Here is a 21088-nt window from a genome sequence, read left to right as displayed (position 1 = left end):
TGAGGTACGGGAAAGATAAGCAAAGGTAAGTAGCAAGGTCGTAAGAATAGTACGGGAAAGATAAGCAAAGGTAAGTAGCAAGGTCGTAAGAATAAGTGCGTAACGCATGACTTCCCATACAAACTCCTGGATAGTTTTGTTTACGAAAGTAGCAGAGTGCGTTAAAATATAGTAACTTCGTGTAATGAAGTTTTGTCGGTCGCTCTTCTTACACTGGGACCGGTAGGTGTCTCAGTTCTTTGCAACTAATAGTACCTGCGATGGGCACAGCCCTGAGGAGAAGTTCGTAGCGCACAACACCCATTTTGAACCACCAGACGCAAAACTCAATGTTCATACTGCCCTTCGCGCGATTATCAATTTTTGCTTGGATTCAGCGGTTAATTTTTTCGTGAAAAGTTGACATAAAGGCATCACAATTCTTCACTAGCAAGAATATTGCATAGGAATGCTCGATGAGTCAACTGAAGACTTTCAAATACAATGCAGTTGTAGTCACGCCTTTGATTTCTGTTGTTTTGAATTAGAGCACGGCGTAGTCCTACACCCCACTTTTGGACCATGCCTATTGAATGCAAAGGTTAAATGATAGCTATTCATCACATAACACCAGCTGTCTACACTTCCCGAATGTTGAAAATCATTCATTCCACAACTACCTTCCTTCAAACAAGAAAATGATTTTCTGGTGCGTTTTGTGCAAAAACGATAGAAGAATTGCAATACGCCACTGCTGCCTTTATCCCTCTATCAAGCCCAAAGCGAACAGTGTATCTCAAATGTTAGACCGTTTTCCATTTGCGACTCTGTTTTACAACGGTTAAACGACCTTCATTCCTTAACTTCAAATAAGAAAATGACAGTTGGCCGTTGTATGACGAGGAAACTCACGAGCGTAAACTGTTCTTATCTTGACATCACCACAAGCTGGTTTACAGAACGGTTTTTTGAAGTTTTTGCTGTTAGTGGTGGGTTATGTTTGGTTCCAGCAGACTGTTAACTGACTCGAAATCACGACTAGACGTCTACATTGCGCGAGTTAAAACCACTTTCTTTTCCTTTTTCTTCGGCCTTGATCTAGTCATTTGTTCGAGGCGGATGTCACATAACACCTCTTCAAACTGATCGTTGCATACCTCACTCAATTCCTTTAGTATAGAAGGTAGCCAGTCCGCTGATCGAAAACATCGAGCTACCATGCCGGCAAAAAATTTTGTTCGTCAGTTTTCTTGGCATTTGTCCTGGGGTGAAGTTACACAACACTCCTGCAGGTTCATAGCTGAATACTCCACTCAGTTTTTTTTTCCTTTCTTTTCTTTATATCAGAAGGCAGCCAGCCCTCTGACTGGACACGCTGAAACTAATAGACCACAAGCTAACATAGCAGTGTATTAGTTCTAGAAGAAGACAACAACTCCTGCAGTCACTTCCGCATTCTAAAGTGTTGGCACATCGTGCACATGGTCTGTCTGAGGGGTGTCCGGATTTGTTGCCTGCCTTTAGTGAACGACTCGAAAAAAAAAAAAAAAATGGTTCAAATGGCTCTGAGCTCTATGGGACTTAACTGCTGAGGTCATCAGTCCACTAGAACTTAGAACTACTTAAACCTAACTAACCTAAGGACATCACACACGTCCATGCCCAAGGCAGGATTCGAACCTGCGACCGTAGCGGTCGCGCGACTCCAGACTGAAGCGCCTAGAACCGCTCGGCCACGCCGGCCGGCTTGAACGACTCGGACTTAGCCCCTGTACCAGCCAGATTTTGTGTCTAAGACAGTACATTCAGCAACTTACAGGATTGCTTTGAACATAAGAGCAATTTTTGTACCAAACGGGAAATAATCATTTTTAAACAACAAAGAAGCATCACATACAGTTACTACGCTAAATGAGCATCTGGCGTCAGAGAAACAAGGTGAGGTAGCAAAGACAGGCCACCCCAAATATATCCAGAATGAGTAAATAAATAACTCAGTTATATCATTCAACGTGGTGAATTTTCTTACATACGCAACTATTTATAAATAAACTTTATAACTGCCGAATTATGTCAAAATATTTTTAATGGAATTATATTCTCTTTTCTGCGGTATTGAAATGAGTTCGAAGAGTAACTTACCTCAATGACATAAAGTGTATGAAACTTGTTGAATTAGAAACAAGATAACAGCGCCGAAAGCCACTGTCCTTTTGTCAAGGGCAGAAGTCCCCCAAACGTCTGCCCTAATGCGCCATGTGTAAACAAGCACGTAACTCAGCAATGATTCGTTTGTTTACCGGTGTCCTTGAAGATCATCAGTCTACGCTCTGTTGCTGTAATCGCTAAGTAATAAAAGTTTTCGTCTATTTATCCTTATTATTTCACATTTTGGGGCCTCAGAGTACAAGTGTCACAAGTTTTTGCTGAAGCAAACTGAGTAGATGACTGCGGAAGTTCATCACGTACTGTTGCCTAATGGTTAGTTAGTCTGAGTATAGCTGTTGGAATGGGTAGAGACTGCAGTGCCCTGCCATTATTTTTTATATATATTAAAAATACTTATACTCCTAGTATCTTGAAACTAATTAGAGTAAAACAGTTACGTGCGGAAAAACACGTTATTTACTATGCTATATTTGGAAGATTGTTTGGTACATCATACATGATATACATAGTAAAATACATGTTCATTATAAGACAAGGTTGTGTGAGTAATTAAAGTGAAATTAATATAACAAGGTGAAAAACAATAGCTACTGTAAGAGCAAATAAAATTAATATACCAAAATGAAAATATATTGTTATTTCGACACGAAAAAGATTATTCATAGTTAATTTCTATAATCCTCTAACAGTCACTGACTATAGTACATAATTATTTTTTTCTGCGGTATCTCTTGAAGAACGCACTTCCTGGGCGACACTAAGGATGCTGTGTGATTGCATTGTGGATTTTTCAGTCTTCCTCATACCCTCATTTGCCACATCCTCTTCTCTCCCCATCCCTTTCTTACACCTATCATAACGGCTGTCTCGTAATGTGACATATAGTTATGGAACCCATGGTAAAGTGGAGGGATGAAGTTCATCTCCTGAAGATTTTTAGTTTAGTGAATACTTGAACTGCATTATTAGAGGACTTTCTTTGCTGATTCAGAGCCACCTGTATTCCTCCATTGTATCTGGTTTCCTTCAGTGTTTTAGCAACTTTGTCCTTTGCTGTGGGAGCCATGACTTTAATTGAAAGATAGTTTCGTGTTTTAATTTTCACTATGGAGACCTTTCTGCTGACCTGCTTCACTGCTTCCTACCTGTCTCAAGTATTTCTTTGCCTTTTCAGATAAACCAAAATGTTTTATCACATTCCATATATTTATGGCAAGGTTCAAGTACCTTATGATCGATTGCGTCAATAAACTGATTTTGCCTCAAGCTATGCAAGCGGTACTTCAAAATATGGTCTACTGAAACATACGTTACATATTCCGATAAGTGCTATTCAAAGCATACACATTAGGATATTGCTGTACTTTCTAAAAATACATACCTTAACCTTCAGCAATTCTCTTACTGTACGTCATTTCACTTGCACTAGTTGCATTCTAAATGCAATCCGAGCGTTGGTTTAGACCTTAAATTTTATTATCGCATAGTGTGTACTATGCAGGAAATCGCTTGTACTTCTTTTACTCGGAAAAGATCCACAGTTTAGCTCTCCAAATGTGCACTAAACTCATGTTGTTGCGAAACCTCACTTGTACCACGTGTACTCTCGGTCCCTTAGCTAATAACGTTTAATAACGTTCAGCGTCAATTGCCGTTCCATCCGGCTACTCCGCTGAGTGGTCAGCACGTTCGACTGCCATGCGAAGGACCCGAGTTCGATTTCCAGAGCAGCCACGGATTTATTCCTTGGAGGAACGGGATGCATTCAGCCTGCTGAGGAGCTGCTTGACCGAGTAGCAGCGACTCCAGGTCACAAAAAGCAGACTACGGAAAGCGGTATGCTGACCCCACGCCGCTCCATACTGAATCCAATGACACCATTGGGAGAGGATGACATAGAGGTCGGTCGGTAAGGATGGGTCCACCAGGGCTGTGGATGGAGTGTTTGTTTACGTCAATTACCAGTCCCTGCCCATTCGTCGATTCTTTCTAAGTCTTCCTGTATTTCGCTACAGACTTCAGTAATTGCGTTACTTTTCGCGAACAGCCTCAGGGAGCATCCGACGTTATTCGCTAGATCATTTATATGTATTGTAACACTCCCTTTCGATATTTCAGAAGACGTATTTACAACTGTCTATTGTCTTCCGTATAAGTTCTGTCTGCCAGGAAGTCTCTAATACAGTCAGGAATCTGGTCCAATACTCAGTAAGCTCGTATTTCACTAAACGACAGCGTATGCTTTCTGGAAGTCAAAGGAAACGAGAGCATGATGGGTATCGTTGTCTAAAGCGTTCTATATCCCAAGGACGTCCTGGGCGAACTGAGCTTCACAACATCTATTTTTGCGGAATCCATATTCGGAACTATTCCATGTTAGATAGAATTTATTGGATATACCTCTTTAATATGTATTAATTCAGCCTCAGAGGAGAAGCGAAAATTTGCTGTTCAGTAACAACCTACAAATTGTGGAGAAGCCAAACACTCCACTCTGTAAATTCTCTCAAAGGCTAGAAAAATCCCTGTGGGCGAAATCCTGCAAGTTAGGAAGATATGGAATGGTGAAAGCTGAAGGTTTAAGTCAGTCCATTAGGCGTGATCTAGTGACTAAAGTAGGACAGTACTGTACACCGAGGACAAGTATCCGGATTCAAGATATATAATTTTCATTTGTGAGATAGAATCAATAATAAAGAGAAAGTAAAATAGCATTTGGGGGATTATTGCTCGAATGTTCTTATGCGTACTTGTGGGTTCAGTGCCAAACAAGTTTACAGATCACGAACTTCTTTTAAGAATAAGATATTCGCTATGATTACTCCAGTGACCTTTTTCGTCTTTATGTGTGTTTTTCGGCAAATGTTCAAGCCTAAAATGTGAGTGACAACGCGGTGCCTCCTTTTTAATTTCAGTTATCAAATGATCGGCTTACAGAATTTAATATTTGATTAACGCTTAAGACGCACCAGAATGGCACATTCCATTGCAGACACTCGAGAAAATGAGAACAGAACAACGTGCACGACTGCGTTGAAAGATGTTAAGTAGAACGCTTCTCGCTGGGGCACGCTGTTGGCTGTTAAGCTTTAGTGCTGAGCGCAGCCGTTCTCGAATGCTTTCCAACCTTTCTTATTTCATTCCACCACTTTAATTTGGCGAGAACTTCGTTAGAGTGCGAGCCGGAAAATGTTCTCCTGAACGTGGCGGAGGAAACACGTTTGGTTTGAATTTTGCTCTAAGTTTTCCACCTAAGGACAAATCTTTCTCTCAGATATTTAAGTAACGCCAGTGGGTTTTCCGACGCAATGGCAAACTCGTTTAATTTAAGAAGTACTAGGGAGTGAAATGGAGCAGAATAGTCGTGTTTGACGGCACTGAAGAACGTAAAAGAACAGACCAAATGTAATCAGAGAACCTTCGTCCGTAATAGGCGTATTCTCTCTCGGACAGATCCTTTTAACGTGAGCTTTAATATACACCCCTCCTCTTTAAGAGTACATTCAGATTCAGAAATCCGATTTCTCCGGAGATTGGTAGCAAGTCTATTGATTAGGTGCCAGATACCGCTGGCAAGATGTGAATATCTTCCAAGGTATTCTTCTGCATTCTGCACAAGAAATGGAGAGGCCTTCGTTTACACGATTACTTTCTTCGGGTTAATCGAGAGCCGGGAAACTCAAATTCTTTGTGCAATTTTCACGTCAACGAAGAAGAAGAAGTTATCATACCAATAACTGCCACTCAGTTTCATGGTATTGGTAGGAAGGCTTGTAGTCCCCAAGGCTCGAATTCTGGAGGACCGCGTTTAAAAACTAGGTTTCTGGTTTCCGTGGTTTAAATATGTTTCAGAGGCCTTGTGTATCGTCGGCATTAAAAATAACTTTCGACGGCCCTTCTTGTTTGTGCGGCTAAAGTACTGTGACGGAGCAGGAAAACTTTGTAAATATCTTCTAGACCACAGTGACCATATAGAGCTAACTCTATCGATTCGGAACAATAAGCTGACAAAAACAACCACCAATGGCTGCCCTCGGAGATAAGTTCTAAATTTTGGAAAATTAATCTCGTACCACTTTTGAACAGCCTACCAGAAAAACTCATAGCTTTGGAAGTAACTGAGTACGCTGGTGATACCTCCTACTAACCTAGGATAAAAGTAGATTAAAATTAGAAACGAGAGTGGAAGTTCTACTGGACGGAGTTCGATAATGAGTAGTTAAACTTTCAATTGCACCTTGGAAGTCAGTCCATATACACAGCCCAGTCAGACTTATACGACCAGCGCGTATGTTCGATGTCGACGTGCAATAACCACTCTTAGATGGAAGGTGGGAGTACTAGCAATGGAGAGTATAAAAACGTGTCGGAGGGCCATGGAAAACGGTGCAGTCGTCATAATGCGGAAACGGAGTGATTTATCTGATGTTCGAAAGGGCATGATCGTTAGCTTTCGGGCCAAGGTTGGAGCATTTCCGAAACGGCTAGGTTTGTACACTGTTCGCGTGCCGCCGCGTTTAAAGTATACCGTGTATGGCAAAATGGTGCTATCCAAAACCAGCACTGAAGCAACTGCGGTACGCCATGGGACATACATGATAAGGGTGAACGACGGCTGCGAAATTGTGTTCGACCGAATAGACGTACAGTTGCTGAGCAACTAAGCTCCCAGATGAATCATGCGGCTACAACAGTGTCTCCTCAACGACCTCCGTAGCAGGCATCTGGTTCATGCACCGATGCTCACTGCTATTCATCGGCGACGAAGACTGGCATTTGCACGCCAGTACTACAACTGGACGTCCGCTGAGTGTTAACAGGTGGCCTTTTCGGATGAATCATGTTTTATGCGTGTACAGCGTGAAACATCTGAAAAACAACACCCTACAACAATCATCGGAAGGGTCCAGGCCGGAGGAGGGAGCATTATGGTCTGCGAAATGTTTTCGTGGCATTCTCTGGATGATATAGTCATTCTGGAAGGCCCAATGTATCAACGGAAGTATGCATCTATCCTTGGGGACTCCATCTCTACATGCAGTTTGTTTATTCCTCGGCACTCTGGCATCTACGAGCAGGTCAATCCAACATGCCACGCCGCACGGAGTGGCCGTGCGGTTTGAGGCGCCATGTCACGGATGGCGCGGCCCCTCCCGCCCGAGGTTCGAGTCCTCCCGAGGGGATGGATGTGTGTGTTGTTCTAAACATAAGTTAGATTAAGTAGTGTGTAAGTCTAGGGATCGATGACCTCAGCAGTTTGGTCTCTTAGGAATTCACAAACATTTGAACATTTGAACAACGTGTCACACAGCTCGCAATGTAAGTACTAAGTTACAAGAGCCCCAGAGTGAATTTACCGTACGCCTCTGGCCACCAAACTACCTGGATTAAAACCCAATCGAGAATGTTTGACCACCTCGATCGGGCTGTTCGTGCTATGGATCCTCATCCGAGAAACCTAGAGCTGCTGGCTACAGCACTAGAGTCGACATAGCTCCACGTTTCTATCGGTACCTTCCAGAACCTCATCGACTCCCTTCCTGCACATCTCGCAGCGGTCTGCACTGCAAAAAGTGGTTATTCAGGATTTTGAAAGGTAGTTACAGTAATGTGACTGGACATTCTATAAGGCCGACTGAGTTACAGCCGAAACCACGTAATCTGAATTAGTGAGGTATCTATACGATACATGTAAATATCTCGGAATGCACCTGAATGAGAAATTGAATTTTCGTACCTACAAAGTTCAGGATGCTTTATAGTTTTGGTTATTGTGAGCAAAACTGTTTACATACCACAACGACGATTCAGTTTTCATTTAAATATTTTCGTAGTGTGACAATATTAACAGCTGTAGTTGGTTATGGTGCTAGCATACATGTGGATTACTCGTCAGCATTTGGCACGACATCTACATCTACATCTGCACAGACACTTCGCAAGCAACCATATGATGCGTGACGGAGGGTACCCTGTACCACTACTTGTCAATTCCAATCCTGTTCTATTCGCAAACAGAGCGAGAGAAGAACGACTTTCTGTACGCCTCCGTATGAGCCCAAATTTCTCGTATCTTACCTTCGTGGTCCTTAAGCGCGATGTATGTTGGCGATAGTGGGATCTTTCGACAGTCAGCTTCAAATGACGGTTCTCTAAATTTTCTCAATATTGCTTGTCGAAAAGAACATCGCCTTCCCTGTAGGGTTCCCATTTGAGTTCCCGAAGCATCTCCGTAACACTTACATGTTGTTCGTACTTACCGGTAACAAATCTAGCCGCCCGCCTCTGAATTCCTTCGATGTCCTCCTTCAATCCGATCTGGTACAGATCTCAAACACTTGAGCAGTATTCAAGAACAGGCCTCACTAGCGTCGTATATGCGGTCTCCTTTACTGGTGAACCAGTCTTTCCTAAAATTCTCCCAATAACTTGAAGTCGACCATTTGCCTTCCATACCGCAGTTTTCACACGCTCGTTCCACCTCATATCGTTTTGCAACTTTATGCCCAGGTATCTAAACGACTTGACTGTGTCAAGGAGGACACTAGTAATTCTGTATCCTAACATTACAGGCTTGTTCTTCCTACTCATCCGCATTAACTTACATTTTTCCACATTTAGGGCTAGCTGCTAGTCATCACACCAATTGGAAATTTTGTCTAAGTTGTCTTGTATCTTCATACAGTCACTTAACTTCGATACCTAACCGTAGACCACGGCATCGTCAGCTAACAACCGCAGATTCCTGCCCACCCTGTCCGCCAAATCATTTATGATACAGAGGACAACAGCGCTCCTATCATACCCACCTGAGGCACTCGTGACGATATACTTGTCTTTTGATGAACACTCGCCGCCGAGGACAGTATACTGTGTTCAATCACATAGGAAGTCTTCGAGTCACTCACACATCTGTGAAGTTACTCCATATACTCGTACCTTCATTAATACCCTGCGCGGGAACCGTGTCAAATGCTTTCCAGAAATCTAGAAATATGGTCACTTCCTGTTGGCCTTCATCCGTGGTTCGCAGTATGCCATGTGAGAAAAGAGCAAGCTGAGTTTCGCACGAGCGATGCTTCCTAAAACCATGCTGATTCGTGGGCATAAGCTTCTTAGTTTCAAGAACGTTTATGATATTCGAACTGAGAATATGTTCAAGGATTCTACACCAAACAGAAGTTAGGAATATTGGTCTGTAATTTTCTGTTCTTTTACCTTTCTTATACAATGGAGTTACCTGTGCTTTATTTCCAGTTGCTCGGGACTTTGTGATGGGCGAGGGATTCATGATAAATGAAGGCTAGATAAGTGGCCGATGCCGTACAGTACTCTTTGTAAAACCGAACTGGGATTCTATCCGGTCCTGGTATTCGAATCTTTCATTCGTTTCTCTACGCCACGTATTCTTATTTCTAGGTTGTCCACACGGGAGTCTGCCCGACGGTCGAATGACGGTATGTTTGAACGATTCTCCTGTGTGAACGATTTTTTGAACGTGAAATTTAAAACTTCGGCTTCCGTTTTGCGATCTTCAAGTGCCACACCACACTGGTCAACGAGGGACAGAATGGAAGCCTTAGACCCGCTTAGCGATTTTACCTACGACCAGAATTTTCTCGGGTTCTCTGCCAGATCTTTTGCTAAGATGCGACAGTGGTCGCTGTTGTACGCTTGGCGCATAAATCTTTTCCAGACGCACGAATCGCTACTAACCTTCTCTTGTCGTCGTTTGTACGTCCCTTTTTTAACCTAGAGTGCAACAGCTTGTGCTTTCTCAGCATCCACCGAGTTTCGTTATTAAGCCATGGTGAGTCTTTTCTATCCTTTAACCACTTTGTAGGCACGTAACTCTTCAGATCCCGATTTACAATACGCTTAAACTTTGCCCATAATTCCTCTACATCCTTCTTACTTGAAACAAGTGACGCCAATTCACTGTCTAAGTGAGACGTTAATGACTGCTTAGCTGCTCCATCTAGCAGAAACACTCCCCTAGCCTTCTTGACTGATTTATTAACTTTTGTCATCATAGTTACTTTAATGACAAAATTATCGCTAATCCCCATTTCAATACTGACATTGTCGACAAGGTCTGGCCTATTGGCGGCTGCAAGGTATAAGATATTCCCACTACGTGTGTGCTATAGAGCTAGCTGCTCTACACAATTTTCAGAAAACGTGTTCAAAAGTATTTCGCCCGACTGTCTGTCTGTATCCCTCTCAATGAATCCATACACATCCCAGTCTATACTCGGTAGGCAAAAGTGGTCTCCAGTTAGTATTGCATGACTTCGGTATTTACCGGCTACTGACCGTAGACTTTCTATGAATGACTCTAGAACTGTCACAGCGGAATCGGGTGGCCGGTAAAACATCCAACAACCAACTTTAAATGCGAAAAATTTAGGTTAGTCTTTACCGTGACTGTTACTGATATCAAATGAAACAAGTTTACTGTTACCAGCCACTGTTTATTTATCTCCACGACGCATCTCAAAGTCTTAAACCACCATCAACAGGTGGGTCTACGTTTGTTAGTATGACGTTTGTGTGTGTGTGTGTGTTTTACGAAATTTTGGAGGAACTTATGGCTTTGTCTACAATGGTCACAGGTTTCTTTCACTGTCGTAACACATACAAAATATGACAATATAGATGTGATGTGTTACGACAATGAAAGGAACCTGTGACCACTGGAGACAGTGTCATAAGTTCCTCCCAAAAATCTCAACACAAAACACACACACACACACACACACACACACACACACACACATATGTCATACTAACAAATGTAAATCCATTTGATGTTGGAGGTTTAAATCTTTGAAACCCGTCGTGGAGATTAATAAACAGTAACTGCTATCAGTAAACTTGTCGTTTCATTTGATGCTACAATTAACTTAGTTTCACCTACACCTGCTATACGCTACCAGATGACTTCACTGTCACACTCAACTTCGAACTCAATAGAGACAATGTTTTTGTCAACTGCAATGAACACTCCCCCTCCTATGGCCTCTAATCTGTCATTCTGATATATGTTCCACAACTCGTTAAATATCTCAGAGCTTTCCAGTTCGTGTTTCAGCTAGCTCTTGGTCCCAAAAATAACTTGAGCGCTAGAACTTTCCTGGACGACAGTAAATTCGGGAACTTTATAACGAATGCTTCGACAGTTTACTAATATGATTGTGACGGTCGAAGTGTCTTTATTCTGAACGCCGTTTGACTTTTCTTGCTGTAGATCGACTGGCGAGTGTTCAATAGGCACCTCAAATTACCGCCTAGCCTAAAACACCCACATGTGCACTACATAAGCACTCTGTTACCTGAGTAGCTGCTTTCTTTGTGTAGTGCAGCCCTGAACTATCAAATGGGGTCCTACAAATCCCCACAAGATAACAAAGAACTAGAAACCTAAAGAAAAGAGCACCCCAGTTGCGACTGTAGAAAAATTGGTACACGTGGCCACATCGTACTGATATGTCCGATTTACGAGCCTTGACGGTGCAAGGGAGACAGCAGCTTCAGGCACTCGTGTCTATGAGGCATTGCGAAATGGTGTCTTTAACGAAATAGCTTCAATCTCCTCACAGACAGCCGAAAGAGAGGGTGCTGAACAAGTCTTGTGTGCGCAGGGCACCTGACGTAGGAGAAGGAAACTGCTCCATGTCAGGATAGCGTGTCTTTGAGTACGAATCAGAACTGTCGTCGCGTTCAAGTTCTAGTCTTAAAGGGAGACTGCACCTTCAGTGCCTAACCTATCACACAAGGGGCCAAACGAGGAATATTCCACTATACTTTCGGGATGTTTCTCGATGCAGGAGGATGCTGAAGCTAATTCGAAGAGGAAACTGGGCGTATAGTACCCTAGCCACAGATTACATTATATCACTCAAAAACTGTCGAAGTATTTTACGCCTCTGCCACGTATTATTTGTAATAAAACCAATTTTTGCTTATTTTCTTCTTTTCCTAGCCTTTCTTATTGCCATTTCCCATATGTAACTTGTTATTGTTAATAGTTACTTCTTATCCTTATTATTATTATATTTTTGTAATAGTTTTAATGGCTGATTTTAATGGTTAGCCCGCATCTCGTGGTCGTGCGGTAGCGTTCTCGCTTCCCACGCCCGGGTTCCCGGGTTCGATTCCCGGCGGGGTCAGGGATTTTCTCTGCCTCGTGATGGCTGGGTGTTGTGTGCTGTCCTTAGGTTAGTTAGGTTTAAGTAGTTCTAAGTTCTAGGGGACTGATGACCACAGATGTTAAGTCCCATAGTGCTCAGAGGCATTTGAACCAATTAATGGTTAAATTAGTCGAATGAGATCATAAGTACACTGCCAGCTATTAAAACTGAAACATCAGGAAAGATAGAGAAAAAACGAGAAATTGCTAATTGTGCGAATGCAGTATATTAGGAAGAATACATAAGGAAAGTTGTAGATGATTTTGGGGTTTACAGGCTACGCAGTTTCGTACACAGAGCTGGCACCTCTGACAACAAAAAGGACTCTAGCCCTACTGTGCATCGAGTCGAATTGAGCTTCGACGACAGACGACGTGGGTATTCATTCCTTGCTGCAGCTATGTGCCACAGTTCACCAATCATAGTAGATAGCGGCTGGTAACGTGTTAGCCTCTTGCCAGCACATGTTTTCAGTGGATGAAAGATCTGGAGAATGAGCTGGCCAGGGCAACAATCGAGCATCCACTGATCTGATGTAAGGCAAGACAGCATCGGAAACATGCAGCCTTGCTTTATCTTGTTGAAAGATAACGTCACGAAGACCTCGTAGATGGGACACTGTCATCGGCACAACATGTCAGAAATGTAAATTACAGGCTATGTGAACCATATCATCACGCCAGGCGTTAGTCCCGTTTGAGGATGAGGAAAGCAGTTTGGCAACGATCATAGTCCTGGGAGCCTCCACACAGGGATGTAATCGTCGTCTCATGTCCAGCGTTGTTGCTGGGAACACAACAGTCGGCGACACTCCCTCTGCTGCCACTCCAAGGGAAGTTGTATCAGTGGTCACCAGGATACTCCAGACGTCGTCCCAAAGACTGTGTGGACACTTATATTGTTGAAACAAGATCATTTCCTGACTCATGATCCGTGAGGTGGCTGCAATATCCAGCAGGGCCGAGCGAATAATATGTTCGTCCGCTCGGGTGCTAATGCGCTGAGATTGAATTGAGTGTGGACCTCATAAACCCATCGATCCCATATCCACATGACAGCTGTGGGATCCAGAACAACGTAAACAGTAAAATCGCAGAACGACAATTCACAGTCTTGATAGACCAGCATCCTGCCATTGTCGAATTCTAACACGATATTCTAAGAAACAGCCAACAATCAGATGCGATATCTGAACCAGAAACCCGCTGCATAATCTTTCCTATATAAAGCACACTCAACGAAGGAAAAATTGGGAGAAAATCCGTGTAGTCGCCATTTTTTTTACAGTGGCAGGGGGAGTGTCATGCACAACATACTAAAAATACCCACTTGGGTGGTATGAGCGTTGGGGTGGGGGGCGGAGTTGGCGTTGAGGTCGTTTAAAAGTCGTGTTTTTACGTTTTTTTAATAACACGAAAACCATGACTGTCAGCGTCAGTGTTTCCCATTAGAAAATTAAACTCCATTAAAATTTCTACAAAGAAAAAAGTCGCAATAAATTTTTTCCTCCAGCACTAATAATTTCTGCGGGGGACGGAAAAATCGCAAATTATTAAATATAGTCTCCTAATGGCGTAAAATTAATGTTTATTGTAAAATGAAGTGTGTTAAGAACTAATATTAAATGTGAGGTGTGTGCCACGTCTAAGTGCAGGTGAGCCATTTTAAGCTGTAAATTTTCTTCTGGCGGTGTAACAGGGGGGGGGGGGGGGGGGGCGAGAGGGTTGCAAGCTAGAAGAGCGAGGGAAGATGGGCTGCCGGTATGTAGTCATTTAATTCCCTCGTTCATAGGTCTGCAAACTGAAGAGCGAGAAGGTGGTTCTTCACGCCAACTACACTACTACTTCACAAGAAATAACTACAGGTTGTTTCACGACGTTATATCGACCCTCCACAGTTCGCCTTGTGAATCACTGGTAACACAGTGTGCAGACATGCCTAAGGTGTGTTTAATTTCCACAAAGATCACTAGCACTACCTGGAATACAAATATGAGGTACTAATAATAATAACGCAAGAAACGCGTATGTACAGACTCCATGTAAATTTCTGCATACTGTTCTACATTGCTAGAAGGGAAACTTGTTCTTGTCATCCCGAACAGCAGCTGTAACATTCTTCCAGGAAAGGCAACTTCCCCCAGCGCGAGCGATGATGGTTTTTCATTTTACAAACAGATTATACTTTCCCAGCGTTTGCTGCCCAGTTCTCGTATATTAGTAGACACATAACTTCACTGAGCGGAGTGATTTTCAGTTTATTAAATGAGTACAGTTGTCAAGCGAGCTCTTATGTAAAAAGTTCAACAGCTGGAGCTGTCCACTGTTTATCAGCCTGAACAGCCAGTATCGTGTGTAACATGCTGTTAATATATATTCGACAATGGCTATTTCATTGCCGCTACTATAACTGGCTGGTATACTTTTCACATCATGTGGGATATCAAATGCATTACCCCAGTTCCAGCTCTCGCAACACTGAAGAGGCCCAGATGCATAAATTGTTTCCCTCTGCAACAGAAGTAGGTCACCTACGAGTTATGGAACGCCAGACATTTCAAAATAAGTCAAACAATGCATTACAGCAGATTACTGTTCTAGACTTGAACATGATCGGTCTCATTTCATCAGAAAAAATAGTTCAAATGGCTCTGAGGACTATGGGACTTAACGGCAGAGGTCATCAGTCCCCTAGAACTTAGAACTACTTAAACCTAACCAACCTAAGGACATTACACACATCCATGCCCGAGGTAGGATTAGAACCTGCGACCGTAGCGGTCGCGCGGTTCCAGACTGAAGCGCCTAGAACCGACCGGCCACACCGGCCGGCATTTCATCAGACATATTCAAATGTAACAGGGAAGATATATTGTGGATGAGTGGTAACTGGCTTCACTAAATCAAAGTAAAGTCGTATGGTGTAAATGGCTGGGCGACCTTGAAGGACAGGTTCTGCTGCCTAATTGGATACTTTTCCCTGTCCTCAACGCCCGCAGGCAACTTTCCTTCACGAAATACGAGAGCTGTGCGTGTAAGTGTATCTTTTAAGTGTAGACGAATGTAATGGTGTGTGTGTGTGTGTATAGTGTAGTGCCGTTTTCATGTTGCAGATGATAAAAGAAGGGAGAGGGTGAAACCCGGTGCTACCACGTAGTCTACACCTCTCGAAGAGCACCAAGGTGTCCGCCGAGCTTAACGTCCCTGTCCGACAGACGGATCACCATCATCAGTGTTGCGCGCCCTTATTTCATGAGCCAGTGAGGAGAGGTTTGGAACAGAATCCAGGACTATAGACTAAGGGCTTTACGCTACCACCCCTCATGTCTCTTCAGCCGTAGGCGAACGGAAAATTGTAAATAGCACGTGGCGTACACAGATTGTCACCCATCGGATTAAAAGCCACACCCGACGATGCTAAACTTTGGTGAGCTAACGGGAAGCGATGTATCCATCTCGTTACGGCTGTTGACAGTGACTTCACTCAGTGCAGTCCACTCTACACGTACCGACAATTCTTGAATGGAAGAAGTTTATACTGTCCACCAAAAACAGAATTAATGATGAGGGATTTGCAATAACATTCTGGCCATTCATTAATTCACCACAAAGTGACAACAAAACAATTACACAGCTTTACAATACGCTGTCAACGATAGAAAGCAGCAAGATTCTACATTTACCGATCCGGTATCTCTCCCACCAACACTCCAAAGGTCACTGACATCACACAATTTATAGACTTCTCAGCTTTTGTTCATGGGAACGTATTTTACATAACAGCTCACTTAACAACTGCAAATAAGTACAAAACTCATAAACTGAAAATACCTCCACTCAGTGAAGTTATCTTGGCTACTCACATCAGAAATGCTTGACACGAAGTGCTGGGGAAGTATAGTCTGTCTGCAATATGGAAACTAATCACCACGCGTGATGGAGGAAGTTGCCTTTCCCTGAAGAATGCTACAGCTGCTGTTCGTGATGACAAGAATCAATTTTCCTTCCAGCAGCGTAAAACAGCATGCAGAGATTTACTTAGAGTCTGTACATATGCGTTTCTCGTGTTATTATTACTAGCAACTCACGTCCGTATTCCATGTAGAGTTTATGCGCTTTGTGGAAAGTAGACAAACCACGGTCAAGTCTGCACACCGTGTTACCAGTGATTCATAAGACACGCTGCGGACGGTAGTTGCTTCTTGTGACGTAGTGGGGGACTAGGGAGTCATCTTCTCGCTCTTCAGTTTGCAGACCTATGAACGAGGGAAGTGGACGACCACAATTCGACTGTCTACCTTCCTCCACGCTTCTACCCTTCGACCCCACCCCATCCACCCTGTTACACAATTTATCCATCAATACAGCTCTGATGCACTTAGACGCGATACAAACATTTAATATTGGTTCTTAAATCACTTCATTAAACAGTAAGCATTAATTTTATACCATTAAAACATTATTTTTAATAATTACGATAAATAGGACATTTCGTATAGTACATTTAAAGTAGTTTAATTTTGTTTCATTCAACATTTTCGCTAAAAGCCACGATTTTTGAATCATTCAACAAAAACAAAAAGAAGGGACCTGTAAAGGCCCCGCTCCCCACCCCAATGCTCCCACGCCACAGGTGGGCACTTTTAGAATGTTGTTAATAGTACTCCCCCATCCACTGTACATAATTTGCGACAAGACGAATTTTTCTCCACCTTCGGCCTTTTTTGGTCTTCGTTGACAGGGGTAATAGATGATGTTACACCGACCTGCTTTGAGCGATTTCATATCCTAACACGACCATCGACCTGGTGTAGCAAAAAACGCGATTCACCACAGCAGGTGACATGATTTCATTGATCCACGGTCCAATATCACTAATCCCGTGCCCACTGCAGTCGTGATTGGCGATGTTGTTGTGTCAACGTGGGATCGCCAGCTCGTGGTTTAGCCGTCCTTCAACCACTTCCCGTAGTTGTTCACGACAACAGCATGCGACTAGCTGGCCAGCTTTGTCATTTCCGAGATGCCCCTTGCCAGGCACCAGGCCATAACAATCTGCCCTTTGTCAAAGTGGCTTATGTCAGTGGATTCCCCATTTACGGTCAGTAGGATCAATTAGTCATTCCTCTATGCTCCGCTGACATGCTGTCCTTATCGCGTCTCTTGTTCGCAACGGCACCAGGTAGCATTCAATTTCACGGTGGCAGCGGTCATGAATCAGTGTATAACGTAAGCAGATTTTGTGTACACACGTAAAAGTGGTGAGTTGTCTTCATTAGGTTGAACATAGTGGGTTCCTTGATTAAATGCCCTTCGCTTTTTGCATTGAAGACTCAATGTAGTGTCTGAATATGTCTAACCGAGCCAGATGGCGCAGTGGTTAGCACACTGGACTCGAATTCGTAAGGACAACAGTTCAGACCCGCGTCCGGCCATCCAGATTAAGATTTTCCGTGATTTCCCTAAATTGCTCCAGGCAAAAGGCTAGATGGTTTCTTTGAAGGTCTAGGCCTATTTCCTTCCCCATCCTTGACACATTCCGAGCCTGTGCTACATCTCTAATGACCTCGATGTCGACGGGTCGTTAAACCCAATGTTCCTTCCTCTCTATATGTCGTGTACTTGCAAGTAAAAATATATTTATTTTTGTAGGAGGAACAGGGGTTGTGTTCTTCAGATAACGATTTCCTTAGCGCCACTTTTATTTTATCCCTACACTACTAAAAAGTTAATTAACCGAAAATATATAACTCCTGTGCAAGTTGCATACCCACGACTTTCCGGACAGTATTTTTACAATTAGTTTCATTTCCAACGTATTTTCATTTCTTTACGTAAGATAGGACCTTCAAAGCACATACTAGAAGATTTCTTTCTTATAAAGAGGGTTATAGATTACATGTAAGATTTCAAGACTTTCACGTAAATCTCCCTTCAGTGGAGCAGGAACTCTTCCGCTCAGATCACAATAGACACTGAGGTGACAAAGGTCACGGGATACCTGCTAATATCTTGTCGGAGCTCTTTTTGTCCGACGTAGTGCAGAAACTCGGTGTGGTTTGGACTCACCAAGTCGTTGGCAGTTCCCTGCAGAAATATAGAGCCATACTGCCTCTCTAACCGTCCATAATGGCGGAAGCGTTGCCGGTGCAGTATTTTGTGTACGAAATGATCTCTCGAGTATGTTCCATAAATATTTAATGGGATTCATGTCCGGCGATATGGGTAGCCACATCACCCGTTCTAACTGTCCAGAACGTTCTTCAAATAAATTGCGAACAGTTGTGGCTTGGTGACAAGGCGCATTTTCATCCATAAAAATTCCATCGTTGTTTGGGAAGAATGGCTGCAGATGGTCTCCAAGTAGCCGAACATATCCATTTCCTGTCCCCGATCGGCTCAGTTGGACCAGAGTACCAAGTGCATTCCATGTAAACACAACCCACACCGATCGGCTCAGATGGACCAGAGTACCAAGTGCATTCCATGTAAACAGAACTCAGATCATTATGGTGCCATTGCCAGCTTGTGTAATACCTTGTTGACAAATTGGGTCCATGGCTTCGTGAGGTCTGCACCACACTCGAACCCTGTCATCAGCTCTTACCAACTAAAATCGGGACTCATCGGATCAGGCTACGGTTTTCCAGTCGTCTTGGGTTCAACCCATATGGTTATGAGTCCAGGAGAGCTCCTGCAGACGATGTAGTTGTGTTAGGAAAGGCACTCATGTCTTGTTCTCTACTGCCACAGACAATGAACGCCAGATTTTACCGCACCGTCCTAGAGGATACGTTCGACGTACGTGCCATAATGATTTCGCATTCACCTGTAATTGGCTGTAAGCTGTGCTCTTTAAGGCATCCGGAAGCACCTGTGACACACATGTAATGACTCCTTCCGGTATGCACAGAGTGCACACAGGATTTCTTCCACTCCTTGGCAACCATATCCTTAAGGGACCCCGTAACGCACCTAAAACTGGAGCTCCCAACTAGCAACAAACCCACTCTCTGTGAATGCCAAGATCATGCAGGCCGAGAGGCTTCCTCTGGATCAGGAAAACCCACGGCATCTGACTTAGGTTCTTTGTCAGCCACAGACAGCACCTGAAAGCTGTTTGTCAGACGAACTGGAAAGGCATTTAGATCGGCCCCCAGGACAGTCTTTCGTTGCCTGCCACACCATGAAACGACCTCCCACGCGGTCATGGGTGAGGTCGTCCTCAATGCGGGCATAAACCGGGACAGTCACTGTAGTGGACTGATTGGGGAACACTAGGGATATGCAGGACGTAACTTGTATCCCCACGTTTGCCCCCTCCCGTCCACCACAAGGATACCCACTGGTAGCAGTGGTAACAGCTTCAAGCTACGTGACTGCAGCCGCTAGCGCTATGGAATCAGAAGCTGGCAACAGTTCTGGAAGCTGACAGAGATCTTCTTAGGCTGACTCGACCACAGTTATTGGATATCACCTGAGTAATAAGTCCATCAGCGACTTTTAAACCCTAAAAGGCTACCTAGTTGACTGTGACGTGACGGTGAAACATAAATGCGAAGGAACAAGCACAGCTGACTCAAATTCAGGCAGACCTCATGTACTGACGGACCGGAAGCGTCGAGCATTGCGGAGGGTGGTTCTAAAAATGGCTTGAAATCAGCCAAAGGAGTCACTCATGAGTTCCAAAGTGCTACCAGTAGTCCAGCCAGGATAACGATTGTTCGTTAAAAAGGATGGTGTACAGTGGTTAAGCAGCTCCTCGTAAGCCACACATTTCTGTAGTGAGTGATACACGACCATTGAAATAGTATAAAGAGCAAAACTACTGGACAGTGGATGGCTCTACTGAAGAATCACGCTATACCTTGTGGCAATCCAACTGAATATTTGCGTTTGGTGAATGGCTGGTGAACACTACCTGCCATCACGTGTAGTACCAATAGTGAAGCACAGAGGAGGTGATGTTGCAGTATGGGGGTATTTTCAGTGGTTAGGGTGTGATCCCTTTATTGCGCTTAAGACAATGCCAAAAGTGGAAGGATATGGTTCAAATGGCTCTGAGCACTATGGGACTCAACTGCTGAGGTCATTAGTCCCCTAGAACTTAGAACTAGTTAAACCTAACTAACCTAAGGACATCACAAACATCCATGCCCGAGGCAGGATTCGAACCGTCTTGCGGTTCCAGACTGCAGCGCCTTTAACCGCACGGCCACTTCGGCCGGCGCGGAAGGATATGAACACATTGTACAATATTGTGTACTGCGTACAGTAAAGGAAGAGCTTGGAGTCGATAATTGTTTGAATGAAAATGAGAATTCACCCTGCCATAAAGTAGCATCAGTGGGGCAATGGTTCGTGGGCAATAACATTTCTGAAACTGACTGGCCTGCCCAGAGTTCCGACCTGAACCGGGTGGAATATCTTTGTGATGAGTTAGAACGCCGGGTTTTCTCCGGACTCCAGCTTCCAATATCACTGCCTGACATCTACATGACAGCGGTAACATAAGCGGACTGATAGCATTTGCAGATGACGTCCAGTTCGTTGTAAGTGGTGACTAAAGAAGAATTGTAGAACACAATTGTAACGCGACACTCCACGAACTTGAGGGCTGGTAGCGAAGTGTTAAATTGTCACTAGCACCTCACAGAACAACGTATCACCTGCTGAAAGGGAACCTAGTAATAAACCCTAAAATAAAATTAAATGATATAAGGATTAGGAGAAGTGGAGAAACAAGAT

The sequence above is a fragment of the Schistocerca americana genome, chromosome X (assembly GCF_021461395.2).
Source record: "Schistocerca americana isolate TAMUIC-IGC-003095 chromosome X, iqSchAmer2.1, whole genome shotgun sequence".
NCBI lineage: Eukaryota > Metazoa > Arthropoda > Insecta > Orthoptera > Acrididae > Schistocerca > Schistocerca americana.
The sequence above is the reverse complement of the archived record's forward strand: the minus strand, read 5'-3'. Positions refer to the sequence as shown.